Source organism: Chinchilla lanigera, unplaced genomic scaffold, assembly GCF_000276665.1.
Source record: "Chinchilla lanigera isolate Chin_1 unplaced genomic scaffold, ChiLan1.0 scaffold00006, whole genome shotgun sequence".
In the NCBI taxonomy this organism is placed as follows: domain Eukaryota; kingdom Metazoa; phylum Chordata; class Mammalia; order Rodentia; family Chinchillidae; genus Chinchilla; species Chinchilla lanigera.
In genome coordinates this window covers 12,394,266-12,415,378 of record NW_004955407.1, presented here as the reverse complement: position 1 = coordinate 12,415,378, position 21,113 = coordinate 12,394,266, and positions in this window count along the sequence as shown.

Here is a 21,113-nt window from a genome sequence, read left to right as displayed (position 1 = left end):
TTGAGCTACGTCCCTAGCTTTTTGTACAGGATGAGCTTGAACTTTGATCCTCTGAGCTTAGCTTCACAGAGCAACGGGATCAGAGTTTTGTGCCACCATGCCTACCTTAGTATAAAGTAAAATCTTTACCATGATCTGCTAATTCCTAGATTAACAGCCTTTTCCAAGTCCTCTAACCCATAGGAACCATCACAATTCTTTCCCTCCTTCACTTTTGCATTTTTCACTGGTGTCCTGCTGGTGTCATTCCTAACTTCTTCATCAGACATTGTCAAGCCCACCCCAGTCTCAATGAATAAAATTGGTACCCGATGTATTAATTGTAGACACTATGTAAAATATGTTTTGTTTGTTTACTTCCTTTAGTTTTCCTATTTGCTCTGCTTTTCTATTGGAAAAACTAAGGTGATTCAAATATTACCTCTATCCTATTTCCTGAATATAATAATTAGCTCATTTGATTTCTGTGTAGTGGGGTGAAAATCTACCACTGAACATGAATAGGTAAGCTTATAAAATTTCAAAATGTCAAAGAATACTATAGAAGAAATTTTATATATAGTCTAAAAAATTTATTGGCTCATTGCTCAGGGGTTTTAGTTGAGGTTTTCCTTCAGAAAATAGGAAAACAGAGGTTTAAGGAAGGAAACAGGCACAGAAAGGTTTCAGAAAGATAAGAAAAGGCCAAGTTGATGTCATTAAAATATCTCAGAAGATAAAATAGGAAACACTTTTCTGAAGCAAAGGAGATCAGTAGTATTGAATAACTCAGGGAGTTGAAGAGTCTGATAAAAGGGGTTGGTTGATTTTGAATTAATCATTTTAATAGTATAGTGCATAGAGTTAAAAGTATGTTTCTGTTTGATGTATTAGTGCATAAGATAATATATTGACAGGCAGTGTTCATTTATTTTCAAAATATACTACATGCATTATTTAATGTATATTAAAGTCAGAAGATGAAAACAGACTGATCAATATGAATAGTTAGTATTTTACTGAAGTTTTATTCTCAAATTCACAGAAATTTAACACATATCTAAACACATTAAATTAAAATCTTAAGTAGATTTGATTTGCATAAACAAAAACTTGAAAATAATTTTTAACTTTGGCTTTAAAGTGAATACATCAGTGTGATAAATTTGATGAAATATTACCAATCCTAATTCATTTAATAGAACTTTTCTGTAAAAATTAACACGTGCAACATTTTAATTATACTTACAAACAATACATAAATGTTTACTTCTGAAAAATACAAGTGAGCATTTTCTAAAGAATCTTGGATTTCAAATATGATGGGATCATCAGCACAACTATGATACAAATTCGATTTAGATACAAAACCTTTCAAAATTATACCATTAGGGCTTGAATCTAAATTGTTACCCTAAGGGCTCATGAGTTCAAAGCTTTGTCCACAGAGCAAGAATGTCCAGAAGTAAGGATTTGGGAAGTGATTGGATGCTGTAGGTTCTAGCTTAATCTGTGGATTAATCTACTGATGTATTCATTGATGGGTGGATTTATTGGGAGGTGATAGAGATCTAGGAGGTGGAAATGGGGCTACTTCCAAGGGGACTATATCTTGTCTCCAGCCCCTTCCCCTCCTCCTCTATGCTTCTTCTCTCCCCTCCCTTTCTTTCTCCTCCCGCTGCTCTCCTCCTACATTCTTCCCTCTCCTCCCCTCTGTTCTCTCTGTCTGTCTCTACTACTTTCTGGCTCCCAGGAGTTGAACGCATCTTCTTTCAAAGATTCCCATTGCTGTGATGTTTTTACTGCACCTCAGGTGCAAAGTAATGAGAATCACAGAACATGGAAACTGAAATTTCTAAATCTATGAGCCAAAGTAAAATTTTCTTCTACTCATTAAAGATTTATTTCCAAGCATTTTGTGCAGTAATGAAAAGCTAACCCCTTATAGTGAAAGAAAAACAACTTAGCACACATCAGGTATTTTAGGGACAGAGATTCTCTTCACATTTATTACCACACAACTTTAAGTGAAAGTGTTAACTTTTCACAAAAGTTCAATATTTTGGAAGCATTATCTTTAGCTTCTCCCCCAATACACATAACACTTACTTAGTTTATCATCATAATCGCCAATGAACTGTAAAATCTTAGGCTGATAATACATATTTCTAAAAGGCAAATGTTTATTTTGAATGTAATACAAGATGAAGATGATATCTTATAAAATGTATAACAACCTCAAAATTATCCTCACTTCCTTTTATCACTTTTGTACTAACCCTGAATTTTTATCTTGATTTATGTGTGTGTATGTGTCCCTGGGGATTGAACTTGGGGCCTTTCCACTAAGCTACAAACTCAGCCTATTAATTAATTAATTAATTAAACTTTCTACTTTGAAACAGAGTCTTGAGTTGCTAAATTGCCTCAGTTTGGTTTAAACTTGAGTTTTTTTGTTTTTTTTTTTTTTGGTTTTTCTCTGGTACCGGGAACCGAACTCAAGACCTTGCACTTGCCAGGCAGGCGCTTTTGCTGCTGAGCTAAATCCCCAGCCCTAAACTTGAGATCTTTCTCTCTCAGACTCATAGAACACTGGGATTACAGATTTGAACCATCAGGCCTGACTTTAAATCTAGATTTAAAAAAATAAATATATAATAAATCTCACTTCTACATTTACACATATGCTTGAAATACCTTCTTCTCAATGTCCTCACAGTTTGTTATTGGAGAGATATAATTTTAGAGCTAATTATTAAAAGGTGGTATTATCTATGACACATTTCAGTGTTTATTATTATAATTATATCTTTGGTTATATCAAAATTCCTTCAGAAAAATATTTAGGAAAGGAATTTCAGGGCAAAGGGCATTCATTGTTTTTATGATTTTTTGATGCATAAACTGTCCTTCCAAACAATTTATATTGTGCTCACATTGGTTCAAGCTGTGGTTTGAGACTATGGGTGCCAGTCTTGTTGGTATAGGTCGACTTCACATTGCTTTTTCTTTCTGGCCAAGATGTTACCCAGGAATGTTCTTATGGTGAGCCATAGCTCCCTTGTGGACAGATAGTAATACTTGCTACCTTTCGAGACAGTGGCTCTAACTGTACACTGTAGTTTTTGCCAATATCCTACTAGTCATAAGAAGTCATGTGTTGCAGCCTAACATTAGTGGGAAAAGATTATCACCCTGCCCAACATAAATTGTCACTTGAAAAATATTTTGAACTATTACTTTTCTTAACACACTACTGTAATAATTTACTTTTTATATTATTAAGGGTCAATATTTATCATTTTTGTGATATTCTATCCATAAATGATATTTTAAAAAGTGTATATATTGAATCCTGTAAAATATTCTTCAGGATTTCTGTGACTGACATGTTTATTAGATACTACCTTATCAATGTGTTATGTAAACATTCATATATATTCTTTTCTGGTTTATACTTATGCATTATAATTGGTCCATAATTAAAGTTTAAACATTTAACCTCAATGATTTTTCTTATATTATATGATTTAGGAGTCTATTTTAAAATGCTTATCATATATTTACATTTTATTGCATATTCATTTAAATTATATATATAATTTCTTTAGTAATCAAACTTTGATCATTATCTTTTTGTCAATTTTATTTTATTTGAAAAGTCTCATTATATAATTGCTGCATGGATCTTTTCTTGCTGCTTTTGATCAACTTTGCCAGAAGTCTGACTATTGCACTGGCTTCTTTAACTAAAACTTATGTACATTTACAAATTTTATCATTTCATTTCCTCCTTTCTCATGTAGGAAATATTTCTTTTTGGTGCAGGATCGAACTCAGGACTTTGCACCTTCCAGGCATGCCCTGTGCCACTGAGCTATAGCCCCAATCTTTCATAATCTTTATTGTAGTTATGGGATTTAAGATGATTGTTAAAGGATTGCTACGCTTCCCATTCCCCAGTTCTACTTCTGTGCTACCCCTAGGCATAATGATTTCTCACCTGATTCTCTTATTTCTTGTGAGAATTTTTGTTTGCAGATAGTTATTCTAGTTGCTGTTTCTGCAGTGGAACAAGTGCCAGAGAGTACTGACACAGCAGTGCAGCAGCAACAGCAGCTCTCTTTCTGCCCCTTATATTCTGCCCAGGCTACTTTCCCTTAGGGTAGGTAGCACACACACCCAGGAAGGGTATTACCATTTTCAACTCCCCAACTATGCCACACCAATCAGTGGACTAATTTAGTAATTGCGCATCATGTTCATAACATCACACACTCTAGATCCTGGGACCTATGAGAAGCCCCTATCTATGACCCCATCCATGAAGCTTTTTAAAAAGCTTCAAATCATAATATGAGCTTTGCTTTGAATTTCTAGAAAGTCTTTTTTGATATGTTTATTGAAACATACTGTTTTCTTTGGCCAAGCAGTTTGCAAAATATCGAGCATTAAATGTAAAATAAATACTCACAAATGCACTCACAATTTATGATGGAAAATGTACAGATGTATATGACATAGATATATGTATATATAAATGCACATAGTCTTTCTTATATGTAATTTAGATATTAGCATTTATAAAAGGTTCACATAGTGGATTTCCCCAATAACCTATAGGCCAATGAATTCTCAAATGCCCAATCTGTCAGTATATGAAATAACCTTTCTGCTAATTATTACAAACTATTAAAAATGCAAATAAACCAAAATTATGAATAGCATTTATTAGATGTCTAATACATGCTGACCCAGATGTCAGGCCAGTTAGCTCAACTAATCCAGCAGAAAGTCTTCTCATGGACCACTTTGGATGGCCTGCCTGAAATCTCTGGAGGAACTGACTGTAAGAGAATCTTCTCAGGCACATTCAGCAAGCAAACAAATGCAATAAGTGTCTGCTTATTCAAATGCACAGACACGAACATGTTGCCATAAAGATTAAGCTAGGTGTTCCTTAAGCATTATGCATGAGAAAGTCAATTTGACTGTTGCAATATTTCCATACAGGATGTTCCCCCATTAGTCCCATACAAGTGGAAAAAGAACAAAAGACCAGGGACGTAAAGAAGCGTACTGCTGGTGGATGATGTAAATGGACTCTGAAATGAGTCTGCCTAAACTTACGGCTCATAATTAATCTCTGCTTGATCTCACTTTTCATTTCACAAAAGTTTGAAGATAGAGTTGAGGACTTCGATGTCAGAATCAGTGTGAAAGTGGGTGTAAATGAAAGCTAAATATCAAGTATTGTTTTAAATGTTCTCTTCCTGGTAAGGCATAGTTCGTCTCTTTACTGTTTTTCTTATATTTGCCACTCTTTCTTGATTAACATTTTGTAGCCGTTTCATTCATGTATGTTTTACTCAAGACAAGCACATCAGAGAGAGCCACACCACTTTTCTACATGAATGTTGTCTGTTGCCAATTAATTTTGAGGCTCAAGCTTTCTACAATAATGTCCAATATTTGATTAAATACAAACATTTGTAGTGAATACATGACAACAAAATGTATGATATATTGTTGATATGCTGCTGATTTTAATTTTTTTGCCTTTAATTTCATTTTTGACTATTTACAAGAGATGTTATTTTGCTTATCTTTACACACACATTTAGAGATATAGAACATAGAACTCTTATAATACTGTATCCTGATTAGGTTCTCATTTTGTCTGTCACTTTTTCATTTATGTTTTAAAATCCAATTCCATTGTAACAGAAAGCTCATGAATTATTTACTATTTTTTCAAGGTTTTTATTCCATTCTTCTGTATTAGTTTTTGTTAACTCATGTCAGTAATACAGAAGAGTGGGGTTCATTTTAGGAAACTGGTACATGTATAATATATCTTGATCATTTTCAATAACTTTATTCCACTTTTTTTCCTCTCCTCTTCCACTGACTTCCTCTATTACCTTCTATTTTCCTGTCTTTTCTCTTTTATTTCACTTATGCGTTTGTTTTTCCAGTCTCTTCTATAAAGGAAACATGAGATACTCAATTTTTTGAGTCTGGCTTATTTTGCTTAACGTGGTGTAAAAATTTATTTAGTTAGCTTTTGAATAACACGTGGAATAGTTAGGGAAAGGGTCTGAGATAGAGGTGAGTGATTAGCCAAACTAATAAGAATTAAAATAAAAATAGGCAGTGAACTAGAACTTTAGACTAAGAATAAACTTTCTTAGGCAACCTAGAAAGCCACCCCTCCTTACTAACGGAAGTTCCATCTCTCCATACTCAAGGGAGTTGCAGCCCCTCACTACTGAGCTCCTGGGTTTCCAAGGAACTTAAAATACATGCTAATCAGCTTTTCTTTAAAGTATCAGTGTCCTTTAAACCCTACATGCTGAGTAACTGAGTGAGAGACCCTGAGCTCCAACTGATAATTTCAAATTCACAGAGCTACCTGTGGTATGTCAGGGTTAAGGAATTTCTACAAACAGTTCTGAACCAAGGGGAAATGTGGAAATTTCACTTTTTAGGTTTCCCTCCTGGGTTTCTGCCTGGAGCCTTTTATTCTTCTTCTTAATTGCAATAAAAACTTCCTAATGTTCTCCCTTTTGTTTACTGCATTCTTCACCATTGTGAATTCACTAGCTCAGTTTGTACAGAATTAACTGGTTTAGTGGTCTTTGGTACCATACATTTTTCTAAAAATGACACGATTTCATTCCTTTTTATAGATTAATGTTTTGTGTGTGTGTATGTGTATATATATATATATATATATATATATAAATAAATGTTATGGTTTGTGTCTGAATGTCCCCCCAAAGCCTCATGCAGTCATGGGGCAGGCTTCTAGATTTTTGTTTATCCATGGTCCAATGCTGGGATTATGGGTGTGAGTGCTACACCCACTGTGGGGTGGATAGTTTGCATATGTAAGGGAGACAAAGTGACTGCTTGCCACCACTCCTCCATTTTTGCTCTTGTTGCTTTTGCTATTTTCTGCTGCCGTGAACTGTTGCCCTCTGCCATGTGCCACTCTGCCTGGAGCCAGCAGATTATGGACTGAAACCCCCACAAACTGGGAGCTAAACCAACCTTTCCTTCCTAAATTTTGGACATTGGGTATTTTGTCTCAGTAATGAGAGAAAAGCAACCAAGACATCTATATATCTATATATCTATATCTATATAAAATTATATTTACAGTATATTGTAGATTATGTTTATATATGAAACATTAAAATATTTCATTTCTTTATCCATTCATGACTGAGTAATATTCCATTTTCTTTATTCAGTAACATTTTCTTTATCTATTCATTTGTGGATGGCATTTCTGCTTCATGCACAGACTAACTAGTTTGAATTGTGCCCGTATAAACATGGGTATGTATAATCAATAGAATATACTGGCTTTAATTCTTTCAGAATACATTACCTAGAAGTTTTACCATTGGATCTAATGGTATTTCTACTTTTAGTTTTAGGAGGAAACTCCGTATTGTTTTTCCCGTGTTTTTGTCTGTTTCACTTCCTGTAAGAATGTTGCCCGAATCCACCTTCCTTGCAACCTCACTAACATTCTTTGTTTTATCTGGCCCTGATGATCGTCATTCTGGTTGGAGTGAGATGGATTTCCCAAGCTGCTTTGATTGGAATCTGGCTAATGGCTAAAGCTATTTAGTTTTTCATTTACTCATTGTTCATCTGTACTTCTTTATTAAAAGTTGTTTATTCATTCCATTTGTTCATTTTAGATTGGGTGATTCCTTTTGCAGGGATTGACTTTTACTGTTCTCATATATTCTAGATATTAACCCTCTGTCAGAAGAGTAGTTAATAAAGACTTTCTTCTATTCTGTAGGCTGTCTCTTTAGCCTGTTAATTGTTTCATTTTCTTCACAGAAGCCTTTTAATTGATGTGCCCATTTGTTGATTCTTAATATTACTTCTTGTACTAGTGGAGTCCAGTTTAGAAAGCCCTTTGCTTTTACCTATGGCTTCAAGTGTTCCTCCCTGTTATCTTCCAGCTGTTATCAATATCTAGGTCTTTAATTTATCTTGATTTGATTTCAATACAGGGAGAGACATAGGGATCTAGTTTCAATCGTCTTTATGAGGATACCCAGTTTTCCCGTCTGCTTTTGTTAAAGAGAGTGTCTTTCTTCCAAGGTATGTATTTGATCCTCTGTAAAAAATGAGATGGCTGAAGTTGCATTATTTTATCTCCTTTTTTCTGTTGTATTCTATGGATCAATGCGGTTTTTCTTGTGCTAGTACCATGTTGTTTTGTTATGGATTTGTAGTGTGGCTTGTAGTGTGATGCCTCTAGTACTGCTTTTGCTTCTCAGGATTACTTTGATATTTATTATTTTTTTCTGATTCAGTACAGACTTAGGGATTCTTTGTGCTGGTTTTGTAAAGAATATTGTTATATTTTAATAGGAAATGCATTACATGTGTAGGTAAATTTGATAATATAACCATTTTAATGATACTACTCTTCCTGATCCATATACAATGAATAGCTTTGCATTTTGTAATAAGTACTTGAGTTTCTTCAATTTTCTTTTATGTTCTTTGTAAAGGTTTTTCATTTCTTTATTCAAATATATCCCTTAGTATTTTTTCAAGCAATTATGAATGGAATTACTTTCCTGATTTTTCAGTGTGCTTATCACTGTTGTACAGGAAGGCACTGAATTTTGTGTGTAAAGTTTGCTTTTTGCCAAGTTACTGAATTTGTTGATCAGATCTTAACTTCTTTCGGTGTAGACATTTCAATCTTCTCTATAAAGAATCATATAATCTTTAAATAGAGAAGGTTGACTCCTTCCTTTCAGACGCATATCCATTTCTTTTGCTTGCCTGATTGCTTTGGCTTAAGTTTCAAGTACTACATTGACACAGAGTGAGGGAATAGACAGCCTTCTTCTGTTTCTGACTGTGGAGGAAATGCTTTCAGTTTTTCCCTATTCAGTGTGAAACTGATATACATGATTTTTATAAGCTGGTGATAAGGATATTCATCATGAAGGGATGCTAGAGTTTGTCAAAAGCTTTTTTCCCCATCTATTGAGATGACCATGTGATTTTTATCCTTGAGTCTATTTCTCTGTTGTATTATATTTATTGTTTTGTATATAATCAACCATCCTTGCATCACTGGGATGGAATAAATTTGGTGAAGGTACATGATCCTTTTAATGTGTTGTTTTCTCTTTGCAAGAATCTTATGGAGGATTTGTACATCTATGTTCATACATATCCTTCTGGCAGGCCTCAGCCTTGGACTTCTGGAACAGACACTGCTTTACTCTCTGCAACCAACTCTGTCTCATTCTTTTCCTCCTGTGTCTGGTTCTTCTGTCTCCCAGCTTTGATGCTGCTTAGTCAGATGATCTCTGGTCTGTGATTTCAGTGGCTGGTGTAAGTCAGCACAGTTCCATCTAACACATTCTCTATCCATGGATTTCTCAAGTCTCAATTCTCACAGACCTTTGAGTCTCTCTCTGCCTGCTGGTTCCCCACTAGCTGGTGCCAGGAGATAATAGCTTGAATGAGAGTTCTCTCTACATCTTTTTTGTCCTCAGTATTCACCAATGCTAGCTTTGCTGGAACCCCCTGATTGTCTTTCTGCCCCTAGTTCCCATGGTGCCTAGGGTTGGCAAGAAGTCAGCCAAAGCCAGGATGTTCCCTTCTATCTCTCTGCGCAGCCTACTGCCCACCCCTAGTGCTCACCATTTCTGGTCTGCCGTTGCCATTTGAGTCTTTGGCTCACAGTCCCTGCAGCATCCAGGGTGTGAGAAGCTTCTGCTGGCAAATCCTTCTAAGTGCTGGCTGCATGCCCTGGAGGCAGAATGACTAAGCCTGGCTGATTACTGAGAGCAGTGTTCGCTGTGCCGGGCACCAAGTGGCAGCGACCCCATCAGCTTCCTCCCCTGGATGACCGGCTGTCTCCCACAACGCATGCTCTGCAGTCCTGTGCTGCAAACAGCACTTAGAAGGAGTGACAGCTTAGCTCCTTATTGCAGCTACTTCTGCTTCTGGATTTCACCAGTTCACAATTTTGTTCAAGCTGTACTTTAGTGACTGGTTTCCCTACCACTACTTGGAGCTTCATATCTGCCGACTTGATTGAATTTCTTAGAGCAAAGTATGAATGCTGTTGTCTCTTACTCCACTGTTATGGGTGCTACATGTTATGGCTTGCATGTAGATGTCCCCCTAAAGCCTTATTCAGCCACAGGTGCAGTGTTTCAGAGGTAGCTGGATCTGGAGTGTGTGATGCTGAGATTAAGTATGTGATACTAGATTTAACATTATGACGATAGCCTGTCCTGGGTGTACATGGCACCCCCTGAAAGGCAGGTAGCCAGGAAGGGATAAAAAGGAGGGGCCTCGCTGCTGCTTTATTGCTTTGCTGTGTTTTTTTTCTGCTCAGTTTTCTCATGAACAGTTTCTCTTCTGTTTTTCCACTCTGCCATCTCACTCTGCCCTGGAGCCAGTCATCTATAGGCTCTATAACAGGTGAGCTGAGGCAAACCTTTCCTCCTTTCACTTTGAATGTTTTGTATTTTGTCTGAACAATGAGAAAAGTAATTAAGACAGTATAATACCTCATTTCTAATCTCCCTTCTATTTCCTTCTCTTCCCTTTTATATTTTCTCATTTGAAGCTCAGTAGGTATTGCAGGCATACAATATGTATAGGTGGTATCATCCTCTGTCATGGTATCAACTTTTAAGCAACACAAATACTTGCCAGAGTTAGAGAATTACTTCAAAACATTGTCTATTGTTTTAATGACTCCTTATAGATTAGCTACTTTTCACATGAAGTCTGGATATATGCAGTTCTAACAACTCTTATTCTGAGGATTTTCTAAAGTAACCTTTGATCCAGGGCTACTATAACTTGTTCCTAAGATAAAGGCCTGGGAGTGTGCCAAGAGGGCACTGTGTGATGTGAGTGTGAAGCCAAAGGTGTAGTGGAGACCCCAGAAGGTTGGAGGTGCATGGATCATCTGAGGAAAGACGCAAGGAATGAGCAAAGCCACCCAAGGAAAGACTCATAGGTGCTACAATCACTAGAAGTGCCATAGGGGCAAAGACACCCAGGCCCTTTGTGGTTCTTATCTTGTCACAGATTGCCTTGGCTGCTGGAGATGGAATTACAGTACTGAATGTTTGCCTTGCTACATTGTGTACTTGTTTTGGTATCATTTTTTTCTATTTCCCTATTTTGTACCTTTTGGAACAGGAATATTTACCTTGCGCCATTGTATATTGTTGGAGATGTTTAATTTTTTTCTTTTTCATTTATACAGAGTCTCCAAACTAGAAGTTTGCCTTAAATCACAGAGGAGACACTGGACTTGGTGTTTTGGCAGTGCTGAAACTGGTGGGACTTTGGTAACTCTTAGAGATAGACTGAATGTCTTATGCATAAAGGAATGTGCATGAGTTTTTGGGGTCTCAGGGGAAGAATAGTATGTCTTATATTTCAATGTGCCCCCAAAGCCTCATGTACTTATAGATGGGCCTTTGTAGTTTCTGGTTCTAGGGAATATAATGCTTTCATTCAATTGTGTGATGCTGGGATTAAGAGTCTGTTATTACTATATTAGTCCACTGATTGGTTAACCATACTTCTGGGTGTGGATGGGTAGAAAGGCCCACAGTGGGTGTGGGCAGCACTACTTTTTAGTGGGAAGGAATAAAAAGGAGAGGCTTTTGCCTGACTGCATGGTAATGCTTTTGCTTCTGCTGATTGCTGTCTCCTGCCTGCCTACCATGAACTGTTTCTCCTCTGCGGTACCCCTCTACTATACCACACTGTTTTGAAGCCAGCCATGTATGAACTGAAACCTCTACAAGTATGACTTCCAATGAATCTTTCCTCCTTTAAATTTGGGTACCTGATATTTTTTCTCGGCAATGTTGAAAGTACCTGCATTGTGTTCTAAGAAGTATGAATATTTTTTTCTTAAAATGTAGTTCAGGAAATTGTTGTTAAATATCACACAATTTTCCTGCAGGTATTCTCAGAATAGTTATTGTCTTAATATTTACATTTCTTATATAGAAACTTCTGTGGTCAAATAATACCCAATAACACTTTTTGAGGATAGAGTTTGAGGCATTCAGCTATCCTAACATCATAAATTCTTCATAGTACTTTAAGGTTTTCCAGCATCAGAGGATATACTATTTTCCAATATGAAAATAGTGTATCCTCTGATGCTGGAAAACCTTAAAGTACTATGAAGAATATATATATATACACACACACACACACACACACACATATTTGAGATCTTATTCTTGAAGTTGACACAAACTATTCAGAAATATTTCTTTGTTATTTATAGAATTTGTCACACTGTATTGCAGAAAGTTGAGACAAAAGTAGTAATCACACACATTAAAAGAAAATAAAACATAATTCTTATTTCTAAAAAAACTGTACATTTAATCTTCTCATTCACTGGGTCTCAGTCACAATGCAACATGATAAATGTTTAAATAGTATAACGATCAAAATTTAGTCTAAAATGTGATCTTAATAATGCCTGATTTTCTCTGTGCTAAAATTATTTGACAATTGAAATAAATCCTACCCAATGAATTTGGTAGTTTATAATAGAAATGGATTTTTGTTGGATTGGCTATGTTTGTAAATGCATGCTTACCAGTGTCTCATATAAATTTATTTATTTTTTATTTATTTTTTAAATTTTTTTTTGGTTTTTCTCTGGTACCGGGAACCGAACTCACGACCTTGCACTTGCCAGGCAGGCGCTTTGCCGCTGAGCTAAATCCCCAGCCCCTGTCTCATATAAATTTAATAAAACAGGATAGTTTACTAAAGTATTTGAACTAGAAAAATGTAAACATAGATCTTAAGAAAGTACAAAAGGTTTTAGAAGGAGACAAACCATGTGAAAAGGGACATTTATACCATAATTGCAAAGCATTAGCTGATTCAATTAACTTTTTAACAATATTACAAACCTCCAAGTTCACTACATGCCTTGCTTCTAAAAATCATTGACATTTCAATGATCCTGCATTTTTCTCTGCTGTGGAGAGGACATCAATGAATCACCAGGTATAAATAAACATCTGAATTATTGTGCAACAGACATTGATATTCTTAATACCTAAATGGAATTATGTGCTAAATAAAACCAAAATGATTAATGGGATATTTAGCATCCAATGACTAGGTTTTGTTGGATAATTTCATATGGAATAATATCAGTATGATGTGTAGTGTCTTTCAAAGAATAAACAAGATATAAGTGAAAGGCAAGAAATTATTGCTGAAGAATAATATTACAATTACTCCATTTTAAAGAGAAGAAGTGTGCACCAGTTAATCTTAATTACCAACTGACTGGATTGAGAACCCCAGAAACTTGATTAGATCATGGTGATACTACATTTATCAGTGGATTAACCCACTGGTGTTCACAGTTCAACGTGATGTTATGATACAGGGCAAAGGGTAGATGCTGGAGTGTCGCTGTGGAAGCTGTGTCTCCCACAAGCACTTTCCCCCTGTACGTTGCTTCCTGGCCACCATATAGGGAACAGTTTTGCTCTTCCCTGCTCCTCTATAGTGCTCTTGCCTCGGGGCCAGCTGGCCATGAACTGGGATGTGTTTTGTAAAGGATGTTTACCAGATAGAACAGGTGGAAGGTCTAAACTGAGGTTTGTTTGGGAGAGAGAGACAGAGTTAGAGACAGAGATGGAGACAGAGACAGAGGGAAAGACAGGGACCCTAACTAACATCTTTGTGTCTCTTGTTTTAAGTGATTTTTTCTCCTGTAAATCCTTCACAATTGGTTTGTTCCTTTATTTTTTGCAATTCAATGAATTTTCTTCTACTCAAGATTGCCTGATAACTAGATCTTGATCTGCAAGAAAACATCCGGACTGTATGTTTCTCACACAACAAATTTTGCCAGAGGGCTAAAAATAGTGCTTTGGTTTCAGACAATTTTTCTAGATAGTTGTACTACTTGAAGTGTTTTTGCTTTAAGTACAAAACAGTGGTTTCTGGATCTTCTTGTCCCTGCATGAGTGACGGTTTTACACAGCATTAAGCACCATAACTCATTACTAGGCACCTTGTGGCCAGATACCGTCCTCCTCAGCTGCTTCTGTGGCATAACAGAGTGAAAGCTCAGAGCTAAATATACATATGCATGCATATATACAAATGCAGTCAAACAGGAACTTATATCACTGCACCTTTATTGTGCATCATTGCTTAGCAATTAGGTTTCTCTTTCGCCACCTCAGAGTCAGGTTGCTGTACAAACAGACACCTGGGTTTCTGCTGCACATCCAGTGCTCTTTATCCTGAATACAAAATGAACAGCAGTATCTACCTTCCTCCCACAATCACTGATGCCTTACAAGTTCCACTACCATGCAGTCTCTCTCATAGACTTCATGACAATAGAGATACAGAAACACTAAAAAAATGAAAGCTAAAAGGATGAAATAACCCTATATAATATGAGAGTGAAATGTTTCTAAAACAGTGTGCTACACGTAGAGACAGGAGCATAAAGAAGGGTGGATGAAACATATTAACAAATAGACATCCATTTACAAAATAGCATAAGAACTGTACAAGCAATACTGAATTACAGACAAAGTGGTAGGAAATTAACAGTGGTTGCTGTATTATGTACTGATTTCTTCAAAGTGGTTTCTCAGGAAAACAAGAGAAATGCAAGACATTTTCCTTCTTTTATTTTTAAAATAAAGTTAAAAAAAGAAGAGTGGATGAGAGTAGAAAGTCCAAGAAATAACCATACTAAAGTGGAACGTCAACATGGAATAAAAGTGACATTGAGTAACTGGGACAAAAATAAATATTACAACATATTGAGACAACTGAACACCCATTTTGGGAAGAAAAATTCACTTACATCACCTAAGAATAAACTTCAGACCCATTATAGATGCACGTGTGAAAAATGCTACCATAAATACTACAAGAAAAATGGATACATTGCTCTGTATACTGTGTATTACAAAAGTTTTCTATTAAAAATTTAAAAGCTCTCAAATTTTAGCAATTGTAACATATATATATCAACATATATATAACACATATATACATATGAAACATATATATATATATATATATAAATGGCTCCTGAACATGAAAAAATATACATATGGTTAACTGTAGGGTGTGGATAAGAATATTATGGACAGAAATGGGATAGTGACATTTTGCAAAATATATTTCCTTATATAGATTTGAATTTGGGAGACATATTAATAGCTTATTAGCCAATGAATAAGATAAAATGAAACATATTGATTTAAAAAGTAAAATGGTTTATACACACAGGTATATATCTCTATTTCCAATATTATCACATTTATAAAAATCAAAGAAGAACTAACCGTATAAATTATGAAGACTATTAAAAATACAGTGGGAAGGATTAGCAGTTCTTATACTATTTTGCATGTATTCTATGATAGAGTAAATATGTACTGTATATTCTCAGAATGGGAGCCATTTTCTCCCTGTTAAGAAATAGTTATAAAAAGGGAAGGAAAGATTAAATCTTGTTCCACTGCATCAGAATTGTATTAATGAAGAAGCTTATGAACTCATACTACTTATTTTTTTATATATCTCTATGTATGCAATATTGATCTATGTGCCTGTGTGTAAATAATTTTTAGCCCTGTCCACTAAGCATACCTACAAGCAATAACACACTAACAGTAATGAAATATTAAATGTTCCCTTAAGGAAATGAGGTCTTCTTTCAAGACTGAGACAGAAAAAAATTTATGAGATGAACTTGAAATACAATATGCCAGCAATTATGTTGGAATGCAAAAGTTCTCAAGAAGTGCTGGAAACATTTCAAAGGACCCAGTAAGCAGCTGGAGTGTGCTTTTACTAACCAAATAAAGGTCAGTTTCAACAGTTAAGTAAAGATAGTCACAACTTTTTGCCAAGAAAGAAAAGGAATTCTTTAATCAATACTAACATAAGTAAACAAACAATTGCATATATATATATATATATATATCATGAAGAAAATGTTACATTATAATACGATCACAATTAGTAAAGTTAAATAGACCAGTGGAGTTAGAAAATCACCCATTATTATTATTATTATTACATTAATAATGAATGCTGGCAGAAAAGAACAACAAATGTAATACTAACAATGCTTGAAAATATGATAAGGAACAATGTGATCTCAATATAGTTCTAAACAAACTTATCTATTAACTGAAGAGAAGAAACAGATATTTTAGAAAAGAGACACCTATCAGAAACTATCTCAGCTGAGAGATTCAAGGTTAATCCTAAAGATAATGTTGAATTCAAAATTATTTGCCCCCCCAGTGTGATGCATAGGGAAGGATACAACATAAATTTTATAGTATAGTTTATGAAATCTGGTTGTATTCTTTAAAACTATTAATACCATTAAATATTACAAAATTATTATGAGGCAGGTTAAAGCAGACTAGAAAAACATGTTTCTTAAATACAGTGTTATTTTTATTACATTCTATTTTAGGAAAAAATAGCTATTAAAGACAATGGAAAAACATGAGCCTAAATTGTGGATTGAATAATGACATTGTATCCACGTTCAATTTCCTGACTTTAGTAATAAGGTTAGAAATATAAATAAATATAATGTAAAGCCCTTGTATAAAGAACTCACACACTTTTTTGATATACACAGCTATCATACCTAATGATTATTCAAAACAGTTCATAAGATACAAAATATGCAGACTAAGCAATGCTAGAGGGGTGATAATGAGAAAGTAAGAGGTGACGTGGAAAGAGACAGAGATGCTAAATAGATCAAATATGTTACTAAGTGGTAAATCCTGCTTAAGAAAATGCCAGTTTTATTTATACCATTATTACAGATTTTCAATGCTTTGGAAGTGATACAAAAATAAAAAGTACAGATATTATGTATATAAACATTACGGGTGAAAAATAAAAATGCTCAGTAACTCAAAGTTTCATATATAAAATATATATGTGATTTTACATTTGAATACTTTGCTATAGTTAGGGCTTTAATGTGCAATATATCCTTTATAAAGAGCTAAATAACTGTTAGTAAGGAAAATGATATTTTTCTTGTGGGAAAAATGAGTACCCTGAAGCTTACAAATATTTGAAATTAAACTTAAGATTACGTTAATCATTCAACTTAATAACAGATATCAGAGCTCCAGTTACGTCTTATTTATATTTCTACATGATCAAGATTTTGGATGAGAAATCTTAAAGATGCCACCACCATCATCCAGAGTGAAGCTCTAGTTAAAGCAATTTTTTTTTTGATATTGCTTATATCTAAGATAGAATATTTGATCTTTGATATAACTTTTTTTTGTTACTAGCTCAGTCCACTACCCCAGAATTAAACTATACCATATAAATAACCAGAAATGAAGAACTCAAAGACTACAAGCATAAAATATTGATAAAGCGTTGGAGATGCTTGCTATCCTGATTAGATCAGTACGTGTTGTATAGGTGTACAGTCTTTTCTCACTATATCATGGCCCACTTATTGAAAACGCAGTAAGCCACTATCGCTTGCACAAGTGTGTCAGCGTGATATTATACACGGCACACTATTGGCTAATGGAATGAAAGGCAACCAACCACAGCACTGTGTTCTGTGTTCTGTGCGCTGATTGGCTCAGTGACCAAAGCATCCGTCAGTTTTTTCTCTCCAGCACTGTGCCCATACATTCAGCATCTCTCCTTGTCCACTTCACATGAAGTACCCACATGGAATTTTACATGTTTTTAAAATTATGTAGGTTTAAGAGTGTAGGAAATGTTGAAGAGCATATGAAGTCTTCATAAAAGTATGGGAAAGGTTAATAAGAGAGTGGGAGTGTGGGAAGAGTTTATAAAGACTGAAAATATATATAAATATTAAAGTAAATATAACCCCGCTACTTTGAGCATTTTCACCAATCACGGGGGTCTCTGTTGCATAACTCCCGCGATAGAAGAGGGATCACTGCATTGCCAAAATCATATATTACTTCATAATATACATAACTCTGTGTTGATTTAAAAGATTAAAATAATCTTTAATGAGATTGAAATGTTAGTCTGAATTGACTATTATATGTCACATACATATTTGAAAATATTGTATATTATTCCCAATGAATATGAAGAACTAACATTATAATAAAGCAAAGATGAATGTAGGAAAAATGAACAAACATAGATCTTAGCTTATAGGAACTGGCAGCCGCTGCTCGAGTACTCATTTCACTGGATTTGGGTTAATGGAGAAGCAATTCTTGAGTTTCACTTATTTCCTATCAGTTCAGAGATGAACTTGGAAAATTTCCTTTAGACTGGTTTAGGTATAATATTTGACAAAAAGACTTAGAGATACCCTAGTATAGCCTGAAATTGGATATTCTGGTTGTTATTATTTCTCCCCTTGGCGAATAAAACTGCTGCGATGAAAAGGTTCTACATTAATGAATGCAACCGCGGTTGCTCAGTTTACATGAAAATGTGCTATATTTATTGGAATAAGAAAGATAAATACATTATATAGTTTTAAATGACTTTTTAAAACATACAATTAATTGGTAAATATAAGAAAGTGTGCTAATTTTCCCTTATTATTGGTGTTAAAATATTTTTAACTCCGTCTTAAAATGCAGAATTGGAACATGTAATTATATATGCATAATAATTTAATTTAATTTTTATTGTCTATTGACATAATTGAGATATATTCAATGATCACATTCATCCTAGGGAATTTGTACCTGTACATGATGTATCTTGATTCCTCTTTTTTCCCCATTCCCATCCCCTCCCCTCAACTCTTCTTCCCCTCTTTATTTATAAAACTTTTTTCCCTTTTAATCCATCTTTTCTTATTTTCCCATCCTTCCTTTTCCTCAATAGTTAATTTTAATAATCTTAATGAATATTGCCAGAGAAAGTGAATACATACAATAGGTAATAAGCTTTTATAAGACAGGCAAAGCAAACCAATCTAATATAAAAATGGTCCACAGGAAGATGTCCACAGAAATTTATTCAACCTTTTCTCTAACTATGTGTAAAACTATGGCCAATTTCATAAATAATCACATTTTATGTTTTACTGCAATTGATAAATAACATAGTGCAGTCTATTTCTACCAAAGCACAACCAATGCAATATTTACACATAATTCTGGTGCTAATACCAATAGTTTCTGGAAAACTAAACATGTCATTATCTACATATCCTGAAACAAAGCAGAACACACCTAAAAAATTTACCTGTCTTAATAAATAAGCACTAGTATGAATAAAGAGATAATGTAATTTTAATGGCAATATCTTGCAAAATTAGAATATCCAAAGCAGATGATTAACTGAAATATTTATAGATTATTATTAACTGGTATGTTATGCAGCCATTATATTAGGTAGTCATTTTTGTTATTAAATATAAAATGCTAATTACAATAAATTTTGTAGAAGCATATACCCTTATTAAAGGATGGGGAAATGGAGATATTTATATAGGGAACCATGTTATAATCATGTGAGTCCACATTTATTGAATAATTGGTGAATGATTCTATACATTTGTATATAATCACACAAGTTTGGAGTAAAAATATAAAACTATACCCAAGAGGTAATTAAAGATGTACATGTGCTGAAAAGAAAGGAGGGTATGGGGAAAAGAAAGTACATAAGAAAATAAAAAATAAATTCTATATTTTTTAAAAGATAGAATTATCTACACAACATAAGAAATACATATGTAAAATATACATAAAACATCCCAAAATGAATTATATGAAGCATTGTTTAAATCATCTTGAAATTGTCAATATTAAGTTTAAAACACATTTTCTTTCAAATTTTAAGGGACCAGGGAGATAGCCCCTGCCTGGCAAGTGCAAGGTCCTGAGTTCAATTCCTGGTACCAAAAAAAAAAAAGTTAATCAAATTTTACTGCAATTCTTTGAAATCGTATGAACTGCTTAGAAGTGGAGTAGATTACAATTTACAAAGTAAATTGATTAGATGATCTGCAATTTTAAAGTGTAAATAGTTGAAATTAAGTTGACCACCCCTGGTCAACTTAATAACCATACACATTTCCTTATTCCATAGTGTCTAGTGGCAGATTTGTGAAAAGTTAACATATGTTCATCTATTCACATTTACATTAATATAAGTTACATATATACAATATTTTTTTTTGCACTCATTCCTGCACCAAAAACGAAATATTCAAAGGGTGACCAAAATTTAGGGTTAAAGCACAATACTTTGCTTAATTAACCTGATTACAAACCTATATCTAAAAACAACATAAAAACATTAAAAGAACTTACAATCAGTCCTTACTTCCTATTAATTTTTGCAAAGCATGGCAAGACTAAAAAGTGGGGATCTCCTACAGTTCAATTACACTCTTATCTTTGGGTGAAAGATTTCAGTTCATGTTTTCATTGTCCTGTTCTTAGCAGTCATGTTTTCCTCTATTTCATCCTTGCAACCCAAAGCTCCATAAGAGCCACCCCTCTGGCCAAATATTACATATCACGTTACTGGCTTTTGCTCTTAATTTCAAACATAGATCTGGCCAAAAGCTCTCAACAGTAAACATGCTACCATCCCAACAAATAGACTACATTGACGTTTTGTTTCTCCAACCAGGCAATATTTCTAAACACAAGCAAAATGCAGACCAACTTCCGCCAAAGCACAGTATATTACCTGGGATCCAGCAGCCAGTGCAGTCCTTCTCAACTGAAGCCTCCTGAGCTTCATCTCATTTGGCAGCATTTCCATCAGTACTCTGACTTTCCAGGCTCCAATCAGAGTCTCCAATATAGTTTGCAGCATACAAGGGCTGCCTCTTTGGCCAGTCTCTCAAAACTTTTCCAAATTAATTCCAAAGGTTCTTAAGTCACATGGCCAGGCAGAATCACAACAATAACCCCACTCCTGGTACAAATTCTGTGTTGATTTGGGGCTTATTTTGCAAGGGGAACAATATGATACAGGACACATACTTCATATGATTATTTATAAGTCACCCAAGGAACAATATACAAAAGAGTGCAGGAAATCCGTCCACA